Here is an 18,221-nt window from a genome sequence, read left to right as displayed (position 1 = left end):
CTGCAACAAGGATGGATGGGTGTATGGAGTCGAGAATTTGCCTCACTCAGGTTGGGGCAGTGGAGAAGGGGATGGAGAAGGAAGGAAGAAATTGGACCGGGGCGGGGGGGGGGGGGGGGAGGGAGAGATGGGAGGACAAGAAAACCAGAGGCTTCTAGACATAGACACACTGTTACTAGAAAGAAACACTACTCATCTGGAAAAAAACAATGTTGCAACTTATTATCCATTGACACATTTATCACTAACTAGGCTAGAGTAATTCATGGAAGTCATAAAAATTTTAGGTTCAAGGTTAAAACTTTAGAATAACCTTTCTTGCTAACCTTCCATGGATAAATTCCCTGGACAGTTGATCCGCCTGCCTCCATTGTATTTTATAATCCTTGTCTTATTATGATTTCTAACCTCAACCTGGCCACTGAAAATGTTTCGTCTGGAATTTCTAATGAATTCTTTCTTCAAGGATAACCCTCACGTCCTTTCTTGACTTTCCTCTGCTTTCACCTTTAGGAAAACATACATGTGAGTCTGAAGCAAGGTGCTCTGGGATGTTCACTCCACTCCTGCTTCTCAAAGCTGCGGCAGGAGGTCTGTTGAGGTCATCCACGTTCTCCTAAAGGCCAAGTAAGAATGAAAAGACTCGGGAGTGTGGCGGGGATAGGAGTTCCTGGGACATAGGACAGAATCTTGGACCTAGAAGCAGCACATACTGGTAAAGACAACTTCCTAGCCCTGGCTGGCGTAGCTCAGTGGATTGAGCGTGGGCTATGAACCAAAGTGTCGCAGGTTCGGTTCCCAGCCAAGGCACATGCCTGGATTGCAGTCCATGACCCCCAGCAACCACACATTGATGTTTCTCTCTCTCTCTCTATCTCCCTCCCTTCCCTCTCTAAAAATAAATAAATAAAATCTTAAAAAAAAAAAGACAACTTCCTTATCTATAGAGGGAGGCAAATAGACCAGTTTGTGGCTACTCTGATGGCTCTTTAAGTTTCAAAATTATTTTTTCTTTCCTCTGACTTTCCTGAGACCATTCTAGCCTGAAGCTTCTTTGATGCTTTCTCCTTTTTCTTCACCAGTTTTTTCACCTCCTTGCTATCAACTCCCTAAAGCTGAGGTGTCCCTGTTCCTTTCCTTCCCTGTGGCCGGCCCGCCCGCCCGCCATGGTGACCCTGGCGACAGCCCTGCCTTGGTCAAGGTGATGTCCTCTCTGCCCCAATACAATTTTTGCCTGTTTTCTCCGTGCCTTTGTGCCCTTCATTGCCTTGACTGTCCAGCCACTCCCTCCAGGGTCTGGCTCACTACTTGCGTGCTCTGTGACGTCATCCCTGATGAATCCCATTTCTTTTTTCTTTTACCACTCAGACGGTGTTCTCTCCCTGTGATTCCCCCGGGAGAGAGAGAGAAGAATGGCCATCAATGGCAAATGGCAGTCACCAAAGCAACACCGAGAACTGACTTCAAGCTCAGGAGAACACCCCATCTCCTCCTCGTGGTTTTGGGTGCTCTACACGCTCAGAGAAACTTCTCTAGCAGCAAACTATAGAAATGATCCCTGAAAGTGTGGTCTTGAATCCCACTTCTAACTCCTTGCCCCACCCCACTTTCTCCTAGCTCTCTGCGTTTACACAGGCTATTTTCAGTGCCCTTTCCCAGTGCTTGGTCAAAAGCTGCTTTCAAATTTAACCCAACTCTCACTCTCTTGGTAAAGCCTTCCTGACCGCTGCTCCCACATATCTAGTGGACGGGTCAACCCTGAGCTAGAAACCGGCTTGTGGACAGCACTAGTTTAGCCTGTAGAACATTGTAAACATCTGTGAATGTTTGTGTGTCCACCCCTAGACTGAATGCTCCAGGAGGTTACTCTACATTCTTGTACATCCAGAGCCTAACACAGAACCTGGTCCTCCACTGGTGTTTGTTGAATGAATGAATGACCTCTGCAACTAGTCAGAGTGCAGCAATGGCCCCTTCCCCAGAGCACGGTACCAATTTACTGACATATTTGAGCTCTTCAGACACTTCCTGGGCAGCCCCAAAGTCCCGGAACCACAGGTCAGGATGTGTGCGGAGATTTCAAAAGATCACCTGAGAGAACCCTATTCTTGCAAGATGAGTGCGCATCACCCTGCTCACCTGGAGACACTTTGGTGGCTGGTGCAGGAATGAGAGAGGGAGGCAGCCCACCTCCTGCCCACGGGGTGTGTCCACATTCTACTCTTGGACCCACAGCATGACCTCCTCAGGCCCCTATGTAACAAACGGGGAATTGTCCTTGGGATATTATTTACCTGGGAACTTGGAAAGCCAAGTTCTCCTGACCACGTAACAAGAGTCAAAGACCTAGAAGCAGCTATCACGATGCTTCCGTGACTTTGGCTATCAGTGTGTGACAAGGTGTCTGGACCAACACAGGTAAAATAAGATTTTTGTGGAAAGGAGCCTACATATAACTGTTAACTAGCATGAAAAAAGACTTTGTGGCCACAATAGATATACAAAGTTTTTAACGGTGTTATAACTAAAATTGTGGGGTGGGGGGGCCCCACCTGCAGAGCCTCTCCACCCACCGCGAATGAGAATTAGGTCTACCAAGGCATGATCCGCCTGGGGAGGAAAGGTAGCTGATCTCAAAGGAGAAGGGCCAGGAGCCTTTTCCTCAATGGGCTTCTATTGAGTTTAATTTGCATAGGAATTCAGGGCATAAAGCTCATTAGTCATTGTCAGGCAGTAATGATCAAACAACAGATAACATTCAAAGAATTATGAGGGCTTCTTCTAAGTGATGCCAAAGGGCCATAAAACTTTGGGAAAGAAACTCACTTTATGCTGGACCCTTATCGTTTGAATTGAGGGCGTTTTTAGCAAAGCAGTTTTCACAGGATTTTGTGCATTCTTTCTTAAGCCTGATTGCCCCAGAAACCCACCGTTTTCAGCCCAGGGCTGCACCACCCTCCCGCATTGTTTGAGGCTTAGGTCAGGTGCGGGGAGTAAGGCAGCCAAGAGATTAGGAGACTTCTTACAGATAGAACAAGGACTCAGGCCCTTGAAAAGTCGAGGGGTGAGGGTCCCTCATCCCTTTTCTATAGTCCCCTAAATCCTTCCCTGATGGGCCCCCTCACAACCGTGCCTGTTTTAGGTTGTCCCTTCCTTGAGGAATCTTACCCATTATTGGCTAACCAGCCACCCACCCAGGGCCAAGCACAGGGAAGTAAAGGGGGCAGAGGCTGAGCCCCTGCTGGGAGGATAAGCTTTGTCTCCTTAGTGGCTTATGGTCCCAAGGTCTTTTTACTCAGCCTTAGCCATGGGGGGGAGGGTCACAGCTTCTGAAACCAGGCAGGCCGGTTCCCAACATAAAATATACTATTGCCAAATCTTTCTTACTATACTTAAAAGAGCTTGATTATTAAAGTTATTAGATATTTGATGCTTTTGTACTATAAAAATATAAATTATTAGCATGACTGATCTGAAACTAGGCTAATCATAGCTTAGTGGAGATGTATTTTCCAGATATTTTTGTTTAGCTTCTATTTTTTTTTTTAATTCAAGTACAGGATGCTAGCCTAACTATTATGTAACATGCAATCTTGGCATGGTATCATTCTGTCAGAATCTGATTTAACTTCTTTGTTAGAAAAGTTAACAATTTTAAAGTTCCAAACAAAATAGTGTTTGTTTGACTTCTGGCAGCCAAATGAATAGTAAAAGCAAGACTTCCTGTGTATACCCTTCCATGTAGTTTTGACTTCTGAATTATAAATATACGTTCAAAAATAAAGAAAACCAAAGCTGAAAAGTCTCGTGAACCTTCCCCAGTAGTTGTAGACTCCTCAGGCTCAAGGGCCAGTCATCAGCTAATTGGGGTGGAGCAGGGTGGGGTGCAGAGGGTCTCCGAAGCTACACATGGCCAGCTGCCTTAGACTGGATGCCCATTTGCCTTTGCAGCTGGGTCTCCAGATCCATGCGGTGCCTTGTAGCTGAGAACAGACTCTGTTGGGCCACCAGTTTTGCTAACCACTTCCTGTGCTGTTTCCTGGGATTGGGTCCCAGGCATCGAATGTTTCTGTTACTCTGCCCTTCTGAGCTAGGAGCTCTGCTTTGCTCCTACTACGATGATGGCTTTATCCGTCCATCCTCCCTTGGCACGGAAGTCTGGTCCCTCAACTTTTGGCTCAATGCTGTGGCCTTGGAACCTACTGACAAGGTCATTTGATCCTGCCTGCCTACCTGGGTGGCAAGAACTAGAGTGACTGTAAAAACAGTGACAGCCAACAGTAAATGAGTGCTTGCTGTGTGACAGGACAGGGTGCAGAGGGCTCTGCATGCCCCAGCACATTTGATCCTCCATGGAGATCCTACGAGGCAGGTATGTGAATACGAGAGTCCTGAAAAAACGTCAAGTAGAACAGCTTGCTTAAACTCATGGGAGAAGTAAACAGAAATTCTGGGACCGGACACAGGCACGTCTGACTCTAAACTGGGGGTGGGGGTGGGGTCTCCAGTGAATCCACATTTCAGGGGAGTTCTGTAGCCAGCGGCCACGCTCTCCTGATCCTACTTGAGGCGTGAATGGCTGCAAATGTCCCCACTTCCCAGGTTGAACTTGGTTCTGTAGTTTCAGCCCAACTCAATCGATGGCTCAGATTCCAGGGTCAGACACTGCCAGGCTGTCGGTAGTTACCCTTCCTGTTACCCAGTAGACTGTCCGGTCTACTGTAGTTACCCTTCCACACACACCCAAACCACACATATGAACCATTCCCTTACTTCCGCTAGGGCAGGACTACCGTAATCTGAAAGAGAAGATAATAAAGAAATGGGCTTATAAAGAAATATATCTATATTTAGTAAGGCTCTGTGAGATTTTTTTTCTTTCCTCCCTCATTCTCTCCCCTCCTTTTTTTTTTCTTTCTTTTTTTCCCCCCCTTCTATAAAAGGAACTTGAAATTCTCCTAAGGTCTTAGGAAGACTGCAACATCTAGAAAAGAGATGTTTATAGTCCACTGAAAGTCCACTGTCAGAAACTGTCTTCCACAATTTGTTATACGGGCATGCTTTTGTTTCATACAGATTTTGGTTTAATGAAGGCTACCAGAAAGGCTTTCTGAAGGAAGCTGGGCTCACGAGGGAAAGGCTCAGGTGATACACAGGGTGATGTTTTGATAGGATATTTGTGGGAAGTATTTTCTATTTTCCTTGTACTTTAGAATTAGACTGTTTAATCCCTCAAAATTAAAAAAAAATTCTGTACACACATATGGGAAATCATTTAAAGAAAACCATTATTTGAACCTCAACAATTTAGAATTAATGATCATTTGAATTGGAACTAGGCTAAAAGTAAAGGTAGCCTTTGAAGGAGTCATTAAAAATCATTCAGCACCGACACTGCTCACCCCCAAGTGTCTCCCCTAAACACAGGCACACACACACACACCCCAAGACACAGCATGCACCCCCAGAGAGACCTGGAAACAAATAAGTGTCATCAGTAAATTGAGACCATTGACATTTAAAAAGTTATCATTGCAACTGCTCAATGATACTTGGATTTAACAGTAGTTAATAAATACAAGGAGTGAGGAGCATAGGTAGATGGCAGTGGGAAATGTTTCTCTATTTTGAAGTATAAAACAACTAATGTAGTCTGTTTATTACACAACATAGGACCTTTCCTAATTAACACCATTTATTGTTCCATTTATTGCATGTACTTGAAGAAATTTTTAAAAGGCATTAAAAATGTCCATCTTTTAGATGAACTTAGATTCATTTTCCTCATTTAGTCTGAACTGGTGATGTTTCACTGTAATGCATTCTAAAGTTAAATATAAAATAATTGAGAACTTCGTGATTTCCTCCCCCGCTTGACATGGACAATTGAGAATAAAATGATTTCTGAACTACATGGTAGTGTGATACCCTAACCCAGTTTTCATTAAACTTTCTTTTCAAATTGAAATTATTTTATAATATTTTCAAATAATGAAAGTATTCCATATTAATTGTATAAAGACCAAATAATGAAAGTGAGGCTTTAATAGAAAATTAAAATAATCTGTAATCCCACTCAATGGAGAGTATTTACTTAAATGTAGATATAAATTTGGGTGTAAATCAAGACTCTATAACTTCTGGTTCCAGCGACAAGGGGGGGGGGGGCTCCCACACTCCTGCAATAAAAACATAGATATTTTGGATAAAATAAAATAAGTCACTAATATACAAATATATTGTGTTTTTAAAAGTAGATGATTCAACCAAGAAGGAGAAAAGGGAAGTCCTATGGTAGCTACAGCTCTAAGTTGGGCTGATAGAACCAACAGCTAGAGAATGGGAGTTTGGTTATACAAGATCTGTCTGGAAAAAGTCCAGCCATTGTTAGCAGGAACAGTTTGCACGACATCGATGCAACTTGGCAGCCAAGGAGAGTGGACTGGAATGTGCATACATGAACAATGACGACTTCACTGCACTAGTCAGTGGGGGTGGTAGATGCCATTGAGTGAGCATGTGTACTGTGTGGCTGTCGCATTCAAAATGACTGAGCAAGCAGAGCAACGAATCTGTATCAAATCTTGCGTTAGGCTTGAACATTCCTCCATGGGAGCTATTAGGATGATTCAAAAGGCCACAGCTATGGGGAACTGGTGATAGACAACTTCATCACAACAACATGCCTGCTCACATATCACATCTTATACAGGGTTTTTTTGCAAAACATCAAATCACCCAAGTGACTCAGCCTTGCTACAGCCCAGATTTGGTGCCCTATGACTTATGGCTTTTCCCAAAACTAAAATCACCTTTGATAGGTAAGAGATTTCAGAGTGTTGATGAGATTCAGGAAAATATAATGGAGCAGCTGATGGCAATTGGCAGAATCGTGTGAGGTCCCAAGGTGCCTAGTTTAAGGGGGACTGAGGTATCATTATCCTATGTATAGTGTTTCTTGTATCTTGTTTCTTCTTCAGTAAATGTCTCTATTTTTCACATTACATGCCTGGATACCTTCTGGACAGACCTCATAAACCTCACATAAAGACAAGTGATGGCCTTGGGTTCACTCAAGATTAATATATATGGAAGCAAAAGTTTGAATTAAGGGAATAATCCTGCAAAGTTGCTTAGTCCATAAAAATGTCACTAAAAAAAAATTCCAGCAAGGACAAAGAGCAAGGAATCTTGCAATATTTAAGGTTTGAGCGTGAAGGAAAAAGAAACATCCCTCTTGATAAATTTAGCCTAAGCCTGAGTGTAGGATCTAATTTTACACAAGCCTTATAGCATAAGAATTCTCAGCTGATACACTAGTAAAAAATTGGGGCAAGAAAAAGCAAATGTGGCCAAACCCATGGAAACTCTGGAACCATAGCAAAACCAGATGCCCATGCACACTGCAGGGCAGACCTGTGGTCTGGGGCACCCAGGGCTCCCACGGGGAGACCACCCATGTTTAAGGTGGGCTCACCATGAAAACTACAAACCACATTAGGAAATGAGGGTGGATCAAATGGCTCAACATTCAACAAAACTGGTACCTACACAACTATACAGATAATTGAACACTCTGAAAGAGTCTATAAATGTTACTGTGTTTAAAATGATTAAAAAGGTAAAAGAAAGAATCAAAATAATACTTGAACAAAAGGAAACTATGAACAGAGAACAAGTGAGAGATTTGAAATAGGATCAGATTGGACTTCTGGAAATAAAAGATTAATTCATTTAAATTAAAAATTCAGGCCCTGGCTGGTGTAGCTCAGTGGATTGAGCATGGACTGTGAACCAAAGTGTCACAGGTTCAATTCCCAGTCAGGGTACATGGGGGTCATGGCCTGGGTTGCATGGCCTGTAACCCAGGCCATGGCCCCCAGCAACTGCACATTGATGTTTCTCTCTCTCTCTCTTTCTCCCTCCCTTCCCTCTCTAAAAATAAATAAAATCTTAAAAAATAATAGTCCAAACAGTAAATTTAAAAAATGTTTGTTTAAAAAACTCAATGAATAGTTAAATCTTCATATAAAGTGGTCAACTGAAAAACAGGTCTGAATAAATCACCCATAATATAACACAGAGATAACAATGGAAATAAGAAAGAGAGGTTATACGACATGGAAGACAGAATGGGAAGTTCCAATATAGTATTTCTAACAGATAATGGGGAAAGGAAAATACTGTTCTAAGTCACATATTGTATGGCTGTTATATGTAAAACCCACAGTTATTCACAGAGAAATTATTAGAATTAATAAGAGAATTTAGCAAGATAGATGCAAATCAATATATATTTTATTCTAGAAATTTGCATGTTTTCTCCTAAATTTTCAATCCTATTAGCATAAAGTTAATAAAAAGCATTTCTTTATCTTTTTAATCTCTGTTGCACCTGAACTTTTGACATCTTTATCAATTTGATATATATTTTTGCCTTTTCTCTTTTTCTTGACTAGTCTCACCAGAGTGTATCAATTTTGTTACTTTTAAAAAAATAATATTTTGTCTTCCTTGAGCCTATTACTTAATATGATTTCTGTGTAATTGATCTATTGTTTATGTAATGATTATTTAATTGCTTCCTGCTTTTATCTTTATACTGCTTTTTATTCTGCATCCTTTGTGGGTTTTCTGTTATAATTCATTTAAATTTCAAATTTGGAAACATATTTACTCAATTTTCAGCCTCTAAGTATGAAGACTGTAGATTTCTCCCAGAATACCATTTTCCTGAATTCCACAACATATCTTTTGTATAACAAGTGAGAGGGGAGATCAGAACACATATGTACAAAAACATCAATAAGGTACATAAAATAACCAGAACTTACACCCTTTCAGTGCATCACATACAAAAATCAACTCTAGGTGAATTAATGAGCCATATGTAAAACACGAAACAATAACAATTTTAGAAGTCATTATGGGAGAATATTTTTATAATACTTTTATTTATTGCTTAAATAAGAAATAAAAATTGACCACCATAGAGGAAAAATTAACACATTTGGCTACATTAAAATTAACAATGTCTATACATCATAAGACACCAAAAGACCAGCCATAGATGGGAGGGGCTATTTGCTAAAAATATAATTGTCATGGTATTTGTATCCCAAATATGTAAAAAAAATTACAAATCAATAAGAAAAAGGCAAACCAATGTAAAAGGGAGGGGGTAAAATGAATTGCACAAACATTTTATGGAAAAGAAAACATACATGGTCAATAAACATGTAAAATGTCATTCAATCTCATTATCAGCAGCAAAAATACACATTTTCTGTGACTCACCATTCCACACCCACAGAACTGGCAAATGTTATATAGTCTGAGACTGCCATGCATTGGCAGGCACAGGGAGCAGGGCCATCTCCCATACAGTACTGTTAAGACGGCAAATTAGTACAATTACTCTGCAAACCAATTTTTCTTAATGACGATGTCCATACTCTATGACCCAGGAGTCCCACTCCTGGGTATAAACCCTAGGGAAACTATCTTGTCCCAGGAAGCATTTATGAGGATGCTTAAAGCAGCACTAGGACTGCTAGAAGCTGGAAACCAGCCAATGTCCATTGAGAGCAGAATGAATAAAAAACTAGAAACCAACCAATGTCTGTAGAGCTGACAGTAGAACAAACAAAACGTGGGTGGTGGGACACTAGTTACTACTGGGTAGGAGTACATTGTAGCTACACTCAGCGATACAGTAGGATCTCAGGAACGTAACTTTCAGCGGACGAAGCAAACTGAAGAACATAATACAGCATTAGTCCGCTCCTACAACGCTTTAAATCATGAACTGCCATATAGTTTCTTTGTGCAAGTACAAAGAAATTACCAACAGTGAGTTTAGGACAACAGTGGCCCCTGAAGGGAAAATGGTGGGTTCACTGTGGGGGCGGGGGCGGTGCACGAGGGAAACTAGAAGTAACAGTGTTGCCCTTTCGGCCTTTCCCACACTCGATGGTGAGCATTTAAGGGTTGCGCTATTATTCTTTTTTGCTTTTCCCCCATTATTCCTTCTACCTTAATGTATATTTTTAAGCTATTGTTTTGCACCTGCTCAGGACTCATTAAAAACAACGTAAGCACTGCGATGCTAACGAATAACACTTTCCCAGGACTGACAGAGAGCAGCAGTCCTCAGACTGCAGAAGACCTTGGCCCTGGAAGGTTAAACAGAAGCTAACTCACACCAGACAGGTGAAAAGGAAACTGTCGTGCACAACAGACAGAGAGAAAGGACAGGGAGAAAAAAGGACTGATCGTCCTCAAAGGGAAAAGCACGTTTCTCTGCAACAGTGGCAAACGCCGGAGGTGAAACACCTCTCAGTGCCCAAAGGGGAAAAAAGTCCCAAATTGAGTTTTTTTACCCAGCTATGTTTCATTGCAGAGTGGAGGGCTGAACTCTGACCCTGTCAGAGGTCACTATGAACAGACCTTCGCTGGAAGAACTGCTAAAAGATGTACCTGGTGAAGAAGGACAATGGGCCCCAGCAAAGATGTGGGAGACAAGGAGCAGAGGGAAGCAAAGAAATTTGCAAACATATTTGTAAAACAAAACAAAACAAAAAACCAGAGTGGGTCCTGGTTTTTGTGGGACATACAGCTTTATAATCTAGGAAACCCTTTCTAAGAAAAGGATAATTAAAAAATAAGTACAAAAATGTATATCTCCTTTGAATAAGAATAGAAATCACAACAAATAAAATTTAAAATAATAGCTAAATGCTACACAATCTCACAAAATTCAGGAATATAATACATTCTTTTAATTATTTTCATCACAATTTCACCTCTTCTATAATACATTTTTTTCCTATATTTCTTGCCTGCATACTCTTTGCTCACCTCTTGATGGGAAAATGACTTTTAAATATCCTATGTAAAGAAGTAGAAAGATAAATCAGTCTTCTAACACAGTTGGTCAAAATTTGTTCTTTTAAAAAAAAATGCAGCCATCATTTAGAAAAGTTTGGCTTAGCTTTGCGTTTGCTGTTGGCACTGGGGGGAGTCTTCAGATAATGCCAGCCCTTTGATCTCCCTGTCGCGGGAGCTGATCAAGGTCAGCTGGGTTTCACCGCACCCAGCGTCCCTCGCACTCCCTGCCTGGCTCGGGCAGTTCTCAGCAGGGCAGTGTGCCAAGCAAGTCACATGGCCCTCGGGCCAAGAGCGGAAGGAACAGTGTCTCAGCCTCATTCTTCTCCTCGGGGAAGATGCTGATGTCCCACGGGGTCGGAGGAGTGCAGGTTGTCCGTGGGGACGGGAGCCCAATGCCCACCCGGTCTCCTGCAGCTCCGAGACGCCACCGGACAAAGAAGCACGACCTCCAGGCGAGCAGGGCTCCGTTCCTCCAGCTCTCCAGGGGCTGCTGCTTCCTCCCGGTTTCAGAGGCCTGGGAGGGCCCCTCCAGTTAAGGCCCTGAAGCTAAACCACTAGGTACATGGTAGATGCACCCACCGTAAGCAGGGAATGTAGAAAACAACGTTAACAAAGCAGCGATAGCAGTCATAATGGTTAGAGGACCCTTACTTCCCACGCCTGTGTTCATAGAAAGAAGGACAGTTCTACTTCAGTTTCCACAAGTGACACTATAAAAACACTCTCCACTCCTCTCCGCACCCTTAACCATCCTCCTCAAGGCGTGCGGGAAGAGCTCTCCATGCTCGCCCAGCCCTGCCACTGTCTCTCCCGCAGAGCTGCCTGCCCCAGACGAGCCAGAGGAGCGTTCTGGCCTGCCTGTGTCCCGGTCGGGAGCCACCAGCCTCGCGAGGGAGACCCGCCGTGGCCTCACTGTGCCGCCGTCGGGGGCTCAGTCCCTCTCACTCAGGAACAACGTATCGTAAGATCACTTTCTCTGATCAAATCTATCTGAAATAAAGCTAATATTGTATTTTGAGTTTCAGTCTCTTATTCCTGACTCTCTCTCCCTCTTCTTCCTCTGTCTTCACTGGTTCTGAATTCCAGAGAGGAGCAGAAGGGCGATGTATGGGATACCCTACAACCCTGAATAATAAAGGCTAATTTGGGGAGGTGTTTAAACACAGAGGAAAGTAATAAATAGATAACATGCGAGAAGAGACAGCAAGAGCTACTGATTACCTCCATCGTAGCCTGGTATATTCAAGTTTAAGGGTAACCACTCAAAGAAAGAGAATATATATCTTCCTAAATACTAGGGGGGCGGGGAAGAACAAAATCAGTCTCAAAGGAAGCAAGAACAAAAACCCCAAATAGTAAGAAAAAAAATGTGGCTAATACAAAAACTAAAGTAACATGGTAGAAATAAATCCAGTAGAAATTATCTGAATAGAAACAAAAATTCTATCTTTATGACCTTTGCAAGCATAAATGGCAATGACCCCTCATATTTTAAATAAAATTCTGGGAAAAAATATTACAGGTTAAAACTAAACAAATAAAGAAAGATAGAAAGGCGACATTAATTAGAAGAAACAGAATTTAGGGCAATAGCATTAGGTATAAGAAGGACAATTATTTAATGACAATTAATAACAATTATCAAGAAAATATAATAATCCTGAATTTTGCATGCATCCAAAAACATAGCCTTGAAATTGTATACAGACAAATAATAATATAAGAGGTCTGTCTGGGAAAAGTCCAGCCATTTGTTAATATAACAAGAATGGTTTGCATGACATCAATGTAACCTGGTAGCCAAGGAGAGTGGACTGGAAAGCACATGCATGAACAATGACAACTTCACTGTACTAGTCAGTGGGGGCAGCAGATGCTGTTGAGTGAGCATGTGTGCTGTGTGGCCATCGCATTCAAAATGACTGAGCGAGTAGAGCAACAAATCTGCATCAAATTTTGCATTAAGCTTGAACATTCTTCCACAGAAACTATTTGGTTGATTCAGAGGGCTTTTGGGATGATGCGATGAGTGCAGCACAAATAAAAGTGTGGCACAAACACTTCAAAGACGGCCAAGAATCGGTCGGAAGTGATCCATGGTCTGGAAGGCCTGTGGCAAGCAGGATGCCTGAGATTGTTGAACATGTATGAATTCCAATCAACAAAGATTGGGGCGCATGGTGTGAGAACCGGAAGCTGATCTGGGGATTCCAAACACCACTGTGCCTGAGATTTTGATGCAGGATCTTGGCATGAAACATGTCGTGGCAAAATTCGTTCCCTGGCTTCTGCTACCGGAGCAGAAAGAATACATGCTGCAGTTGCTAATGACTTGATTCAGACCGAACTGTGTGAGGTCCCAAAGGTGCCTCCTTTGAAGGGGACTGAGGTGTTGTTGTCCTACGTACAATGTTTCTTGTATCTCACATCTTCTTGAATAAGTGTCTCTATTTTTCATATTACATGGCTGGATACCTTCTGGACAGATCTCCATATACAATAATAGCATTATTATACCCCCCCCCCCAACCATGATGGGTGTTTTTAACACACCTCTCTCAGAAACTGAAATAGAAAGCGTACAAATCATTGGAAAGTAGAAAGTGTCTTGAACAGCACAATTAATAAGCTTGTTCCACGGACATGTACAGAATGCTGCCACCAGTAACGAGAGGAAAGAGATGGTTACTAGAGAGTGACGGCCATCACAACCAATGCCCAGTGCTCATTTGATGTTGCAGTGCAATATAGTTGGAAATTTAAAGGCAAGGTAACTTAGAAATTCTATCATTTTAGAAACTAAAAAGCACTTCAAGGTAGGTAGGTAGGTAGGTAGATAAATGAAAGGGCAACTAGATTGATAAATAAGAGATGATAGGGTCATATTACAAAAGCAATTTCATGACCTGCTTTTAGCATTTAACAATAGACTGTGCAACCCCTTTCACGTTAATAATTATAGACCCACATCAGCATTGTAACGGTTTTATAGTATTTCATTGTCTAAATGTACCATAATGTATTTGTTGTTGAATCATTTATGAAATATTCGACACTTTCATTATTGACTCGACAATACGATGCTGCTATGACCCATCAATATGATTTTTCAAAATTTCGGAAAAGTGGACAATTTGGTTGTGTGGCAGAAGCTGAAGGTTAGCCACTAATACTCTTCTTTCCTTTTCCCTTAGTAACAAGACTCTTTGTTTTTAGCTAGGCAGGTGCTGTTTGAAAGAAAGGCTTATTTCTCAGTTTCCTTTGTTATGCTATCTTTACCTTCCAGGAACTATCTTTTTAAAGAAGAACTGTGCTTTTCTTTTTCACATCTTCCCACTGGCCAGGGGTGAGATGCCTGGATAGCAAATAACAGTCTTGGGCCATAAGGTAAAACCTTCATGTTGAAGAGATTGGAGACACAAGGAGAGAAGGAACCTGGGTCACTGTTCCTCATGAACTTGCAATGCTAGCTCCGGATTGTTTATCTCAGGACTTTATTACACAGCGAGAAAATACATTTCTACCTTATTTAGCTATTATTATTTGAGATTTTCCTGAATAACACGTTTTTACCAAATGATTTGCTATAATGATCAGCTGTTATAACCATTCCTTTAGGCATACATATTCCTACATATATTCTTTTTTTTTAAGATTTTATTTATTTATTTTTAGAGAGGGAAGGGAGGGAGATAGAGAGAAAGAGAGAGAAACATCAATGTGCGGTTGCTGGAGGTTATGGCCTGCAACCCAGGCATGTACCCTGGCTGGGAAGCGAACCTGTGACACTTTGGTTCGCAGCCTGCGCTCAATCCACTGAGCTATGCCAGCCAGGGCTATATTCCTACATATATTCTTTTAAGGGTGTTTGAGATGGATTACCCAATTTCTCTCCATAAGACTGTACAACATCACACTCCCACCAGACGTACAGAACAATGCTCCATTTTCCCATGTCCATTCTAACACTGGGTACCATTCTTTTCCATCTTTGCCACTTAGGTAGTCTTTCTTGATTACTAGGATGGTTAATATTTTCAAAAATTTGTTTGCCATTTGTGTTTATTCTTTTTATGTTGCTTTTAAAAAGTTCCTTGCTCATTTTTCTATAAAGGCAAATATTTATAATACACATATGCTTTACACATTATAAATATTTTCTTCGGTTTATTATGTTGAACATCATTTATGATATTTTTATGTGGAATTTTTAAACTGTATCAGGATATTTCTTCCTCTTTATTTTCTGTCTTTGGTATTATTTTTAGAGAGTTCTCTTTTTTATAGATTATAGAAATATCTGCCTAAATATTCACCAATACGTTTAGGTTTTTAAAAAACTTTGACTTACTTTCAAATTTTTAATCTAGCTAGTATTTACTTTGTTAAACAGTAGGGATCCAAATTTTTATTTTTCCAAATAGTTAATCAAATGTTTCAATCTTTATTGAGTAAATCATCCTTTATCCCCCCAACATAAAAGGCTTTCCCTAGGGAAAACTAAACTACCTTATGTACATGGATCATTATTAAAGTCTCAGTTACGCTCTGCTTACCTACATATCTATTACTCTGCCAGTGTCATCTCTTTAATTATTATCACTTTTAAATATTTGTATAAAAACTGACATGACATATTCTCCCTAATATACTTCTTAAAATTTTCTCAAGGTGGACTTCAGAATGCTTTTTATTAATATTAGAGTAAAAGCCTAAATGACATAAATCTACAAGAATTGAAACTTTTATTTGAATTGTATTCTAGTTTTAGATTGATGTGCAAATATTTGACACTTTCTTTATTGACTCAGTATGATATGGATATTACCCCTCACTATGCTTTTTAAAAATTTTTAAATGAAGCTGCTTTGATCTTTTCCTGAGATGGTATCACACCCTTGAAACTAACTAGGTCATGAAGCCTCCTGCAAATGCTAATCATTTTGGTGAAGTCACAGAAGCAGCCTTTGCCTCCAACGGGCTTATGTCCCACTAAAGATCATTAAGGCTGCATTAAATTGGTATGGAGTGGTGTAAAACAGAAATAAAACTCTGTAAGTTATCACTGTGAGTACACTGCTCTGTGCTTATGTTCTGTGAGGCTGGCTGGAATGACAAGTGACAGTGGGGACAGAATGGGATTGGTCCGGAAGGGTCCAGGAGGGGTGGAAGGCTGTGTGGGGGGCAGGAGCAGAAAGCATATTATGAGGCAGGTTCCCATGTGTTCTAGGCTAGCAAAGGTAACTGCATGCATGATCATTTTTTTTAAGGGAAATCAGATAGAAGGGAACCAATTGTTAGAAACCCTTTCAACATGGATCAGCAATGCAGATTTCATGTGAGCAAAAATTCAGACCGGCGATAATTTCTGAAAATGAGCTTGAAAAATCAAAATGGTGCTTCAAGGAAGATAATTCTTGCTGCAATAAGCGCACGAGTTTGGATAAACGGTAATTAATTAAATAGTCCATTCAGGGAATTGCTGCAACAATTTATTTTCAAATTTAATTTACTCGATAACTTTTACAGAATATTACCCATTGAGTGCCTAGCACTGTGTCGGCGTTAAAATGACTTTGTTTGCAGCCCCCGATCTATTTTTACAGGGCCTTTGTGACAGATGTCTAATGACACCACTTACAAAGAGGGAGACATTCCCCAGGTACTTCTGTACTTTGTTCAACAGAAATTTAACTGCCCAAGTGGATGTGTGATTGATGTTATTCAATGATTAATGCAGCAAACTCCCTACTTTACCCTCTGCAGCAGAAATCTCCGTTTAACCCCTTGGGATATGTAAGTGCCTCGTTTCTTAAGGAACGACAGCGAGATGAGGAGGAAGGGAGGGCTACGGAAAGCAATCAGGAAGGGGGCAGTCTGATCCCTCCTCCTTATTGGAAAGCAGCTCCCACCCAGGCTCTGCCTACCCACAGAAACTTGAACCTACAAAGGAGTTTGCAAGAAAACTTGATCAAACAGGGAAAGGAGAGGAATAAATAAAATAGCTATTAGAATAACCTATTTCTCTTCTGTTTTTTTTTTCCAGTTCATCGAGTCAACTAACAGGAACATCTCCCTGAAATAACTATTTCAAAGCATATCACAGTTGCTTTTTAAGCTGCTCTCCTGTAGCATGAATATATTCTTTCAACATACAACTGAATGTATATGGTGTATATTTGCTTCATTTTCCGCCTTTACTCCCTCTCCACTTTCCCTTACTCGTAATTAATAGCTGCTAAGTGAGACGGTCTGAGAGGAGGTGACAAAGTAAGCACAGGTTCTTTTTTTCTTAAGATTTTATTTATTTATTTTTAGAGAGGGAAGGGAGGGAGGGAGAGAGAGAGAGAGAAACATCAGTGTGTGGTTGCTGGGGGCCGTGGCCTGCAACCCAGGCATGTACCCTGACTGGGAATCGAACCTGCAACACTTTGGTTCAAAGCCCAAGCTCAATCCACTGAGCTACGCCAGCCAGGGTGCACAGGTTCTTTATAAAAGCACATTTAATTTTTGCTTTTCAAGCCTCATTGTCCCTCAGACATGGGTGCACACGTCTCTAAGCGTCTTCCGACTTCAGAGGCACCTTTGTCTGTTTAGTCAACTCGCAAAGCAGAGCCTTTCCACCAGGAGCGACTCGAGGGAGAACAGAGAACCAGGGACGGAAGACACGCCTTATCTTGCTCCTGGTGTTGGAAAAAGCCTACAAGTTGTGGTTCCCAAAACATTTAGGGACAATTAAAACAAATTATTTAATATACATAAAAATGAATTTCACCATTAGATGCACGTTTTTATAAGAACAATATATCTTCATGGCAACAAACAAGCAAAGGAATTAAAAGAAAAGCACATACACAACAACAAAACCAAAAGAGAAAGAAAGAAAGAAATGGTTTGCAACAGAATGTACAAAGCCAAAGTACTTCTATCTCTCCCACTTCCTCCTAGAGTTTTTTCCAAAGCATATGCATAAAATAGTAATTCATTTTAGACAAACAGGATTATGTTATATATATTCTCCAACTTGCTTTTTTTTTGCACAAAACTATTTATCTTGGACTTCTGTCTAGCAGCACATACAGCTCTACTTCCGTCATTTAAACATCCGCACGCAAGCACAGGTGTGCTGTAACGTATAAGGGACCCAGATCGTAATGGAACAGCAGCCTTCAGCTGGTGGTTGGCTGAATAAAGTGGCAACGATTATTCTTGTTCATGCATGTAAAAAAACAACAACAACTATAGGATAAATTTCTAAATGGAATCAGAAGATCAAAGGATGTATTTAAATATAAAAGTAGCATTTATACGTTAAAGTTTAATAAATCCTG

The 18,221-nt window shown here is 41.0% G+C and overlaps 1 long non-coding RNA gene and 1 other non-coding gene across 2 annotated transcripts; one reads left to right on the top strand and one right to left on the bottom strand.

Annotated features, from left to right (window-relative positions):
• Positions 1-1,359: 1,359 nt before the first annotated feature.
• On the bottom strand, positions 1,360-1,574 carry LOC114495732. Its single transcript, XR_003684422.1, has one exon. It is a non-coding gene; the product is annotated as a small nucleolar RNA U3 (small nucleolar RNA).
• A 13,159-nt stretch (positions 1,575-14,733) lies between these two features.
• On the top strand, positions 14,734-17,713 carry LOC118500382. The gene is made up of 2 exons (XR_004902949.1): positions 14,734-17,170; positions 17,375-17,713. It is a non-coding gene; the product is annotated as an uncharacterized LOC118500382 (long non-coding RNA).
• The last annotated feature ends 508 nt before the right edge of the window (positions 17,714-18,221 follow it).

Source organism: Phyllostomus discolor, chromosome 4 (genome assembly GCF_004126475.2).
Source record: "Phyllostomus discolor isolate MPI-MPIP mPhyDis1 chromosome 4, mPhyDis1.pri.v3, whole genome shotgun sequence".
Classification (NCBI taxonomy): domain Eukaryota; kingdom Metazoa; phylum Chordata; class Mammalia; order Chiroptera; family Phyllostomidae; genus Phyllostomus; species Phyllostomus discolor.
Note: the sequence above shows the minus strand (reverse complement) of the source record. Positions and strands in the feature narration are given on the sequence as shown.